Here is a 12,557-nt window from a genome sequence, read left to right as displayed (position 1 = left end):
CTACTAAGTTCCCAGGAGATGCTGATGTTGCTGGTCCAAGGACCACACTTTGAGTACTACTGACCTAGAAGTGTTGTCCTCTATTTTTTGTTCTTGTTGCTGATGTTTTCTATCCCAACACATATGAGTGCCATGATGTAATTCTACTCATAACAGGAATTCTCACCTACAGCTGGAGGCCAGTGGATCTGGTTTTTAAAAGCACTTCTGCCACCCTCTGATGATTCTGATCACCCTTCACTTGGGGAGAATTACTGAGATGATACATGACATACATACATATCAAAACTGAAATTTAAACTGTAATGTAACCATAAGCAAAACATAATTCTTTCACGATAAAGAAAGCACTTTGGGGGGCTAGGGTTGTGGCTCAGTGGCAGACTGCTTGCCTGGTATGTGTGAGGCACTGGGTTCGATCCTCAGCACCATATTAAAATAAATAAATTAAATAAAAGTATTGTGTCCATCTACAACCAAATTTTTTTAAAAGGAAAGCACTTTGAACCTGGTCGGTTTCAGGGTACAGCTGCATGTTGGTGTGGTCCCTTCTAATTTATGACTCTTAAGTGAGTCTGTAACTACCAGAGGCAGGAGCATTTGGGAAATTAACCTTACTGTCTCTCCAGCTGGATCGCCATCCATGGGTGGATAATCCTTGTAACCTTGATGCCCACAGTCATTTGTAGGTAGGCACTCCTTGCAAACCCATAGTCCACAGTGAGGGTGCTGTTGATGTCCATGGACAGAGAAAAGTAGCTATCTCCCTCTTTGGCTCCCTGTTCTGTTGGTCCATTATTTTCTTCTCTAAGTATACCATATGCCTTGGATCTTGAAGAAGGCTTAAGCAGTTCTCAGTTCAGGTGATTGGTCCAAAATCACAAGTTGAGGGTAAGAGTAGGCATTGTACCCTTAGCCTAGCCACCTTATTCTCTTACAAAGGCATACTGCCTCACAGTCTTGATCCTTGGTGGATCAAGAATCATAGAATCTCCCCTGGCCTCCAGAGGTTAGCCATCCTTCTCTGATTTACCCCTTTCTTTATCCCTTCCTTAAGTCCTCTCTCCTTTACCCTTTCATTTGCCCCATGTCCCTGCCTCTTCTTTTCCAGGAACATGCCCCACCCCTCTCAACAGAAATAAAGTCTTTTGAAATCTGCTGAACACCAAAAAAAAAAAAAAAAAAAAGTGATCATGCCCCATGTCTCTGCTGTCTCCGGTGTCTGCTGAATGTCAAGGACTTCCCTCCTCTGCCCAATTTCTGCTGAATTTACAGAGGGGAAGGGTGAGCTTAAGTCATTTTATTTGATTTAGGTTTCAAATTTTTTTCATATATTACTTAAACAAGTCAAGTGATATAGAGGCATATAAATAAAAATAGAGGCTCTTTATCTACCCATGTAACCAATCCAAACTCCTGATGTTAACAGTTTGGTGTGTATCCTTTCATAAATTTCTGTACACTTTTATGAATGTGTATGCACATATGAGTTTGTTTTCCCCATGGTGGATAAGATATTTAAATGAGTTTATATCCTATGTATTAGTCAGCAACCTGCTCTTCCAAACAATATGTAAAGTCATTGTCTTTGGTTCATTGAGTAGTGGGATTGAATAAACTGATGGGTGGGGAAGAACCTTTCTACCATAGACTATGGATTCCAGAAGTGTTAATCTCAGTCTTCCCCCCAAATCCAGTTTACAAGAGAGATTCATATTTCTCCTTTTTTTTACATCATCAAGAATTTATTTCTTGTTCTAGGAGATGTTTACCTGAATTCTCCCCTCTAGCTGCCTAATAGGCAGATAATTATTACAATACATCACCTTGACAGCTACTTCCCCCTCTTTCTGGCTTTCCTGAGGCTGGACTTTATGTGCTGGCAGTGAGCCTTGTTGTTTTCTACCACATACGGTGTGTCCTTCCAATGCTCCGCTATCCTAGACAGACTCAGGATGCCCAGTTTCCGCAACTGGACCCAATCTCCGGTCCTTGACTCCTGGCACCACACCTGTGTATCAAGTGCCTTTTTTGTGTGCTAGGTTATTCTGGGCCACCTTATCCTTCAGCTCAATTGCATATGTGTTAAGCCTGTTTCCTTCTTCCCTCTGCCCCCTACCCTGAAGCTGAGGTCAGTGGACAGCTGGGGATCCTGTGCAAATATTAATAAACGGGGAATAAACTTGTGGAATCCTTTCTGATGACTTCTGTGGGCATTGCCAGGAAAGGCAGATGCTGATTTTCACTGTCCCCTTTTCTCAGGCTACAACATTGCCCATGTGTTTATTAAAGTTATGTAACTGAGATACCCCATTTTCACTGACTCAGATTAGAGTACTCTTGTATATTGGGTCCAATCCCTCCCCACTATAAGCATAGGTACAGATAATTTCCCTCCACCCCATTAGGTGCCACAAGGCTCCCTGGGATATTACAATGGTCCTGGTACATAGGCCCCTCATGAAGTAGTTGCACAATGTTAGACAGAAGTGTCACAGCACACCATCTTTAATAACTTTCTTATTTGGGAGACTGGAATTCATGCTTATCTTTCTATCTTCTGCTTCTGGGCCCTTCCCACTTTATATTTCCAAACAAAAGCCACATACTCTCTTTCTTAGTTCTGTTTCTCTGGAGAAACTGAGTAAACAGTAAGAAGTTTGGATTTTACTGTAAGTACCATAGGAAGCTTTCTCCCAAAGGCTTTGTGAAGGAGCTTACATAGTCTAATTTTTTTTTTTGTTTCAGAAGACCAGTTTGACTATTGTGTGGAGAAAAGGCACAGAAAACCAGAGGTAGAAGTAAGGAGACCAATCCAGGAGATATTACAGCAGTTTAGGCAAAAGATATTGGCATGGTGTAAGGTGGAGGCTGTAGAGAAGTCCATTCAATTCTCATCATTTGTAGTATTATGTTTTATAAAGTCACTATGAATATTACATTATTATGAACCATTGTGGCTAGGAAATACAGTTAAGGGGGCTGGGGTTGTGGCTCAGTGGTAGAACACTTGCCTAGCATGTGTGAGGCACTGGGTTCGATCCCCAGCACCACAAAAATAAATAAAAAGAAATAAATAAAGGTACTGTGTCCATCTACAATTTTAAAAAAATACAGTTAGTTTTCTATGGGTCTTTGGTCACAGTGTTTTTGTCAACTGATCAATACATAACTTGTGTTTTGTGTGTTTTTCTATTAAAGGCAACTTATTTAATTATGCTGTTGATTAATTCATACTGAACTCATAAAGAACAGCACTATAACTCATACATAAAGGAAACTTACCTAACACATGTGTTTTCTTTGAAAGACACACTCTACATGTTATCCCAGCTCTTGAAAATGAGACAGCTTGTTGAAGTTCAAAGAAGAACCCTAAACACTAGAAGGTACTTCAGTCCTCTGCTTAGAGACAATTATAAACAATGACATCATTAACAGAAAAGCAAAAATATGATAAATATGCCAAATAGATTCTGAAAAAAGATACTCACAATATGAAAGCTGAAACAAGAAGGTAGAGCATCACCTTGTTTGATGTCAGCTAGAAATGTATGCATCAGTTGATATATACTTTTCATCACCTTGTACATGTCTGGGAATGACCATGTAAATACTACAAGTGTTGATTTTGGGGTTACAAATATATTTTAGTATGCAAATTCAAAAATACAGAACCTGTAAATGGTAAGGATCAACTGTTGAGGTTTTTGAAATGTATTCTAGAGATAGAAACTGACTGAAGTTAATGATGGATTGGATGTTGGAAGTAAGGGAGAGGAAGGTTTCAAGGTGGAGTCCTAAGTTTCTAAATGAGTAGCTAAGTCAACAGTGTTGCCATACGTTGGGGAGGGGAGGATTGAAGGAAAGGGTAGTGGTGAGTTTAATTTTGAATGTAAGTTAGGTAAGGTAATTATCCATCCAAGAAGGGATACCAATCAGTTAGTTGGATATATGAAACTTCTTAGAGAAGAGGTTTAAGAAAAAGACATTTGAGGGGGCTGGGTTGTGGCTCAGTGGTAGAGCACTTGCCTTGCACATGTGACACACTGGGTTCAATCCTCAGCACTACATATAAATAAATAAACAAAATAAAGGTATTTTGTCCATCTACAATTTAAAAAAAATATTTTAAAAAGACATCTGGGAGGGGAGCGCATGGCATATATTATTCTAAAAAGGCATTGACCTTTCTCTGTTCAGAAAACTCTTCTACATTGACTGAAAATGAAGGATTTAATGGTGCCTTTTCTCCCTTGAAGGTCTATTGGGGGTCCCACAAAAGGGGTTGTTGTAAGTGAGAGTATCTTACCTCTATTCACCACACAGATTGATAGGAAGGTCTATTAATGAAATCATAAACTCAGTACCTGTTATCCAGTTTTGTCAGCAGGCCCTACACACATTTTATTAGAGTCACAGGCCTAGTGATGTAGAAAATCACTATGTATGCAAAAAGAAAGTTAGTGGGCTGGGACTGTAGCTCAGTGGTAGAGTGCTTGCCTTGCATGCTTGAGCCCCTGGGTTTGATCCTTAGCACCACATAAAAAATAAATAAATAAATAAATAAATAAATAAATAAATAAATAAGATATTGTGTCAATCTACAATTTGAAAAAATCAAGTTATGTCTCTATCTTATACTATATGCCTAATAAAAATAATCTCAGAAAAAGTGTCAATTTTTACCAGATGAGACACAGAAAATATTTACATGGCTGTATTAATCAGGTTCCTCCAGAGAAACAAAACCAATAGGACTTGAAAGGTGAGTGACTCACCAGAGACAGAGATTCAACCAAGAGATTTTATTGGGGGGCTGCCCGAAGGAGAGGCAGAGAGCAGAGAGAGAAGAGGAGAAGGACAGAAAGAGAGAAAGGGTAGAAAGAGGAGAGAAAGAAGATGAAGAGGACAGAGGACAAAGAGAGAAGGGAGTGTGTGCTTACAAGCTTGGGCTTAAGAAGGGTTGCCTAGGGGACTCAGGAACAGCAAGCTAACACTGTGTCCTGTGGGGATTGGTGGAGGAAACCTTTGAATTTGGTGCTCTTGGCTTGGCGCCCTTTGGAGAGGAGGGGGAGGCGTAAGGGATTCCATGATGTTCTCTGAGAAGGGGGAGTCTCCCACACACCCAACATGGACATACAGAGATATATAGGAGGGGATTTATTCCAGGGATCAGCTCACATGATTATGAAAACTGAGAAGTACCACTATCTGTCTGCAAGCAAGAGAACCAAGAGAGATATTGATGTGATTCCATCTGAGCCCAAACACCTGAGAACTGTAATGCCCAGATTCATGGGACCCCAAAAAGACCTCCAGGAGCCAAATCCGATGCAATCACACAAGAGTCTTTATTGCAAGCTCGAGCCTGGACTCACAACCATTCCCGATGCAGTGGTCCCAGGGAGTGAGTCCCGGTCCTTTGTTCAGTAAGATTTTATAGGTTTTGGGGGGATACTCTATGTGTCACAACATCACACAGCAAACCATTCCATACCGCAGGAAAGTCAAACAACACCTCTTAACATTGATTAGCACATTCATTGGCAGGAACAAGTTGGGTAGGGATGATTGGTTAGTTCAAGAGGGGGTTTCTGTTTGAACTGATTGGTTTAGGCCACGAGGGGTGTACATGCTAAACTACATGGTTTCCTAACATAGTATCAACCACCCAGACTATTGGTGGGTCATCTGGCATCCCAGGTATTTTCCCTGTTTCATGCTGATTGGAGGTTGCTAGGGGGTTGCTATGGGTCCTCACCTAGCCTAACTGAGTCAGGGACACCTGGCGCTTCAGACCTCTCCTGTTATTTACAAACAACTCAGCAGGGTGGGTATGTGCTTAGAAGTGCTCTGTGGGGTTTTCCAAGGACAAGGGTCACACCCCCTCCCTCTGGACAGGCCTTGAGGTAGAAGCTGTTTCCAAAATTGAGTCACATCAGTTTCTCAGATCCACTGGAGTTGGTGTAAGGCTTGGGGACCACAGGATTGAGAAACAGGAATTCTGTTGTCAAAGGCAGGTAAAGAGCTCAAGAAGAAAGAGTGAATTTGCCCTTCCATCACTTATTGTTTTTTTGGATGCTTATCCACATTGGTCAGTGCTTAATTTCCTCAACTCAGCAGGGTGGCTATGTGCCTAGGAGTGCTCAGTGGGTTTTTCCAAGGACAAGGGTCACGCCCCCTTTCTTGGACAGGCTTTGCTCTGAGGTAGAGGCTGGTTTCTCAAAAATGGAGTACATCAGTTTCTCATAATCAATGACAAAGAAACTTCAATGGAAAAACAGGTAAAGAGCATGACGTCACGCTACAAATGATGACACTCATTAATGCTCAAATTCAGTCACTAATTTATTTAACATATATTTCGTGAGTAGCTACTATGTGCTAAGCACTGTAACATGTGTAGGAAATTTTTCAGTAAACAAAATATACCAAGTCCTTGCTTTCTTGAGACTTATATTTGGATAATTGAAGACAAGTGATAAAAAAAAAATAAGATATAGCTGGGCTTAGTAGCACATGTCTGTAATCCCAATAGCTCAGGAGGCTGAGGCAAGAGGACCTCAACTTGAAAGCCAGCCTCAGCAATTTAGTGAGGCCCTAAGTAACTTAGTGAGACCCTGTCTCAAAATAAATAAATAAATCAATAAATAAATAAAAATGTCTGGGGATGTGGCTCAGTGGTAATGCTCACCAGGGTTCAATCCCCAGTACCAAAAAAAAAAAATATGTACCAGTGATGAAAAATGGCCGTTAATAAAATAAAGAAGAGTAAGAGAATAGATAGTGTTGGGGGAAGAGCTATTTTAGAAAGGACAGGTAGGGCATAGCTCTAATTAGATGACATTTGAGCAGGCGAGGCCTGAAGGATAAACGAAGATATCTGGTATAACAGCATCATGGGTAGGAGCAGAAACCATAATGAGTGTCTGTTGAGAGCGACAGCTAAAGGGGCCCCAGCAAACTTCCAGCTGCCAGCAAACTTCCAGCTGCCGGCTGATGATTGGCTCACAGCAGCCCCAGCAACATCTAGCTGATTGGCTCCTCTGCGGTGATGTTCATTGGGCTGTTTCCCTGCCCTTCAGACTGCCAGCTGATGATTGGCTCACAGCGGCCCCAGCAACATCTAGCTGATTGGCTCCTCCACGGAGCTGCTCATTGGGGGACTTCTTTGGCTCCGCCCACACGACCCAGCCAATCAGCCTCAAGAGCAGGAGGATTGTGGGAGGTGGTCAGGTTTGTGTGGGGGTGAGAGGCTTGGGGAAGCCGGTGGTGGCAGTTGGGACTAAGGGTTTTTTCCTGAGGAGCTGTTTTGTTTGGCGTTTGTAGTTCTAAAAATAAAGTTAGTTTCTTTTGACAAGTGGCTCCTGAATTGTGCCCAGCCAGACTGCGGCATTTGGTGGCTCGCACGGGGAGCGACTGAGGGTAAGTAAACTGCTCGCCCCTGAGGGCAGGGTGAGAGGATGGGTAGCCATTCTAAGTTTCCTCTTTTGTTTTGCTTCATTTTTGTTTTAACCTGCCTGTCCCTGGAAATGAGTGAGACGGAAGAAAAACCGCTCACATCTGAGGAAAAACTATTTGCGTCTGAGGAACAGATAGGGAGAAAGGACGGATACACATTTCAGGAGGATAGAAAGGCTGATATAATGAATTATTGTTCCATTTTTATTGCATTCTGTCTCGGTTTTGTTTGGCGTCATCTTGTTGGGTTGTATTATAGTAGAAATATGGGATTAGCAATTAGTAAAAAACAAACTGAAAGACTGTTAAGTAAATTATTAGAGGAAGGAGGCTTCCCAGTAAAATCAAGAGCAGTCAGGGCATACGTTGATATAATACAAAAATGTAGCCCATGGCTTTTTAAGGAGGAGTTGTTAGATATATCACAATGGAACCATCATGGTGAAGATTTAAAAAGAATAGAAAAGAACAACCCAGGGACTCTGCCAGTTGGCACATTGCCATTGTGGACATTCGTATCTGGTTTGCTTAGTCCAAAGCCTTCAGTTCAGACAAAGGTAGAGGAAGGAGAAGACATATTGATTCAAGTAAAAGAGAAGGTCGCTCAAGTTAGTCAGAAAGAGGAAAAGATTCAAGTAAAAGAGAAGGTCTTTCGAGCTAGTGAGACAGAAGAAGGAAGTTTAGAGCAGAAAAAGCCATCAGGGGAAAAGTTACAACAGGAGACTGCTAATAACACCTTTCTATCAGAGAGCGTAAGTGTCCAACCAACAGCACCACCTCTACAGGAGACTGCTACTAACAACATTCTATCACCAGAGGGCATAAGTGTCCAATCAACAGCACCACCTCCATATGCTAGGAGACTCCCAACCCCCGCAGTTGATAGTTGGGATCCTGAGACAGGATCTCAAGTATGCCCTGTATTTGAGGTAGGAGGGCAGCGAATTTACCAGGGTTTAAATTTCAAAACAGTGAAGGAGCTAAAAGAGGCTGTAACAACCTATGGTCCTCAAGCACACTTCACTGTAAGCTTGGTCGAATCCATTACCAACTTAAACATGACGCCAGCAGATTGGGCTAATATTTGTAAAGCTGTGCTAAATGGAGGACAATACCTGTTATGGAAGGTTGCCAATGAGGAATTTTGCAAGGAGACGGCTAGGCAAAATGCAGCAGCTGGTTATCCTCAGAGAAATCTAGATATGTTGTTAGGAAAGGGACCTTATGAGGATCGGCAGCAACAAATTGCATATGATCCTGGTGTATATTTACAAATTGCTGTAGATGCAGTTAAGGCATGGAAGACTTTACAAGGACATGGAGGTTTACAAGGTCAATTATCTAAGATAATACAAGGAGCTAATGAACCTTACGCTGAATTTGTAGATAGGCTTATTCAAACAGCTACCAGAGTTTTTGGGAATACAGAACAAGCAATGCCATTAAAAAAACAACTGGCTTATGACCAAGCGAATCGTTGGTGCAGAGATATCATTAGACCATGGAAACAGGAAGATTTAAACACATATATTAAATTATGTAGAGACATTAATGAACAAGAGCAAGTCATGGCAGCTGCAGTAAAACAGGCTTTAGATGCCAGAGACAATAATGAACAAGGGCAAATTGTGGCAGCTGCAGTAAAACAGGCTTTATATGCCAGGCCAAGAACATGCTACAATTGTCAACAAACAGGACATTTTAAAAGGAATTGCCCCATAGGAGGAGGGTTTAACAAAATTAGGTATCAACGGAGTAGAATACCGGGTATTTGCCCACGATGCCGTAGAGGGAGACATTGGGCTAATGAATGCCGTTCTCAAACCACCATAGAGGGTACTCCATTACATTAGGCTAATGAATGCCGTTCTCAAACCACCATAGAGGGTACTCCATTATCAAAAAACGAACAAGGACCAAGTGTTTATCCACGATATCGTGGAGAAAGGCATCGGGCTCCGTTGCCAAAAAATGGACAGGGGGCCCCAATGCTCCGGGGCCCCAAACCACAAATATATGGAGCACTGGAGTAACCCAGCAACCCCATCAGGGTAGTGACCAGGACACATTGTCCATCAGATCCCTCTTCAGACAAACCAGAGGGAGCACAGGGTTGGACATCTGCGCCTCCGCCAGATCAGTACTAACTCCAGAGATGGGAGTTCAAATCATTCCCACAGGGGTAAAAGGACCTCTTCCCAAAGGAACAGTAGGCTTATTATTGGGACGCAGCTCTTCTACTCTAAAAGGACTTTTGATAAGTCCTGGGGTAATTGATCCCGATTATGAAGGTGAAATAAAAATTATAGCCAGTTCTCCAAAGGGTATATCAGTAATTTCACCAGGAGATAGAATAGCACAGTTACTAATAATACCAAGCCTACATGATAAATTTTCCAGTCATGCTGTAGAAAGAGGTTCCAAGGGATTAGGCTCCACAGGTGTAGATTGGGCTATGCTTTCTTTAAATTTAGATTCTCGCCCCATGCTAAAACTAAATATTCAAGGACATGAATTTAATGGGCTACTGGATACAGGTGCAGACCTTAGCATCATCTCTTGTCAAGAATGGCCAAAACATTGGCCATTACAACAAGCCACTCAAACGCTTCGAGGCCTAGGAGTGGCGACTAATCCTGATAGAAGCGCAATGGTATTAGATTGGAAGGATCCTGAAGGATGTGAAGGAACTATACAGCCATATGTATTGGATCATCTTCCCGTAAATTTATGGGGACGAGATGTCTTAGATCAATTAGGTTTGACATTAACAAATAATATCAATCAAAATGCACCCACTATTATGGGTAGACAAGGTTTTAGGAAAGGAAAAAGATTAGAAAAACAAGAACAAGGTATAGCAGCACCAATACAAATAGATCAAGGAACAGACAGACATGGGTTGGATTTTCACAAAGGGCCACTGAGACAATAAAAATTACATGGAAATCAGAAAGACCAGTATGGGATCCTCAGTGGCCCTTGACTAAAGAAAAGATACAAGTAGCCCATGATCTGGTCAAACAGCAATTAGTGGAAGGACATATACAACCTTCTGTATCTCCCCATAATACTCCCATTTTTGTCATCAAAAAGAAATCTGGTAAATGGAGATTATTGCAAGATTTAAGAGCCATTAATAATGAAATGGTCATTATGGGACCTGCTCAATCAGGGATTCCTCAATTGTCTGCTTTGCCAAAAACTTGGTATGTTTTAGTTATAGATATTAAAGATTGTTTTTTTTTTAATTCCAATTCATCCTGAGGATAGTCCACGTTTTGCATTTACTATCCCTGCACTAAATCATGAAGGTCCTGATCAGAGATATGAATGGAAAGTACTCCCTCAAGGGATGGCTAACAGCCCAACTATGTGTCAAATTTATGTTAACAAAGTAATCCAGCCACTTAGAAATCAAAATCCTGAACTACAAATATTTCACTCTATGGATGATGTATTATTAGCACACAAAGCTAAAAACACATTGCTAGAATGTTATGCCACACTTACAAATTTATTAAAAAATTATAATCTAGAGATAGCAATAGATAAAGTACAATTAAATTTTCCAATTAATTATTTAGGAGTTCTATTATCCTCAACCATGGTCCGTCCACCAAAAATTCAAATACGAGTAGATCAACTCAAATCACTTAATGACTTTCAAAAGTTATTAGGAGACATAAATTGGATAAGGCCTTATCTAGGTATTCCAACAGGAGAATTGGGACCTTTATTTGATATCCTAAAAGGTCCATCAGATCCAAATTCACCCCGAATGTTAACGCCTGAAGCAAGAAAGGCATTAAAATTCATTGAAACATATATGGAAAATATGCATTTGGATAGAATTGATATAAGTTTGCCTTTATTATTTATTGTACTACCAACAAAAAATATTCCTACAGGAGTATTTTGGCAAGAAGGTCCATTATTATGGATACATTTATCTTATTCTCCTAACACTATTCTTACTAGGTATCCTGAGGCTGTAGGAAAATTAATACTCAAAGGAATAAAAACAGAAAAGAGAGTATTTGGAATTTCTCCCAATAAAATTATTACTCCATATACTATGAATCAAATTGATGAATTAGCTAATGAGTTAAATACTTGGGCAATAATCATGTGCAAATCTAATGTTTCATTTGATAACCACTTACCATCTAATCCTTTATTGTCTTTTTGGTCATTGCATCCTGTAATTTTTCCAAAAATGACAAGAAAAACACCTATCATGAATGCTCCAAATATATTCACTGATGGGTCAAATAATGGTACAGCAGCAATAGTTATACCTGATCAAACTTTTACATTTTTAGTACCCAAACAATCAGCTCAAAAGGTAGAGCTTAATGCAGTATTACAAGCTTTTGTGATGTTTAAAGATTCTGTATTTAATTTATTTTCTGATAGTCAGTATATAGTTAATGCTATAGTATCCCTTGAAGATGCTGGTAGGATTTCCCCTTCTTCTACTGTTTTCTCTTTGTTTTCCACTATACAAAGTTTAATCTGGGACAGAAAAGATCCATTCTTTATAGGACATATCAGGGCACATACAGGATTGCCTGGAGCCCTTAGTTTGGGCAATGATTTAGCAGATAAAACTACACATGACATACATATTTTCTCTACACTAGAAGAAGCTATAAATTTTCATAAAAGGTTCCATGTCAATGCTAATACTTTACAAAAGCATTTTAAAATAACTAAGGAACAAGCTAGACAAATAATAAAACAATGTCAAAATTGTGTGACCTTTTTACCACAAGTTAATCTTGGAGTCAATCCTAGAGGATTGATACCTAACCATATTTGGCAGATGGACGTCACACACTTGCCAGAATTTGGAAAATTAAAATATTTGCATGTTACAGTTGATACTTCTTCTGGATTTTTGATGGGCTCCCTTCATGCCGGAGAAAAAAACTAAAGATGTTATAGCTCATTGCTTACAAAATTTTGCCACTGTGGGCATTCCAAAACAGTTAAAAACAGATAATGCCCCTGGTTATACTTCTACCTCTTTTAAACAATTTTGCTCATCATTTGGCATTACTCATATAACAGGAATCCCATACAATCCA

The 12,557-nt window shown here is 40.3% G+C and overlaps 1 long non-coding RNA gene across 1 annotated transcript; it reads right to left on the bottom strand.

Moving 5' to 3' along the window:
* Positions 1 to 2,525: 2,525 nt before the first annotated feature.
* LOC308639690 lies at positions 2,526 to 3,615 on the bottom strand. The gene is made up of 3 exons (XR_014020098.1): positions 3,495 to 3,615; positions 3,286 to 3,402; positions 2,526 to 2,871 (listed from the first exon to the last, which is right to left on the bottom strand). It is a non-coding gene; the product is annotated as an uncharacterized lncRNA (long non-coding RNA).
* Between the last annotated feature and the right edge of the window lie 8,942 nt (positions 3,616 to 12,557).

The sequence above is a fragment of the Spermophilus citellus genome (genome assembly GCF_964194105.1).
Source record: "Spermophilus citellus genome assembly, chromosome: X".
NCBI classification, from domain to species: domain Eukaryota; kingdom Metazoa; phylum Chordata; class Mammalia; order Rodentia; family Sciuridae; genus Spermophilus; species Spermophilus citellus.
This window is presented reverse-complemented; position numbering and strand designations above follow the sequence as displayed.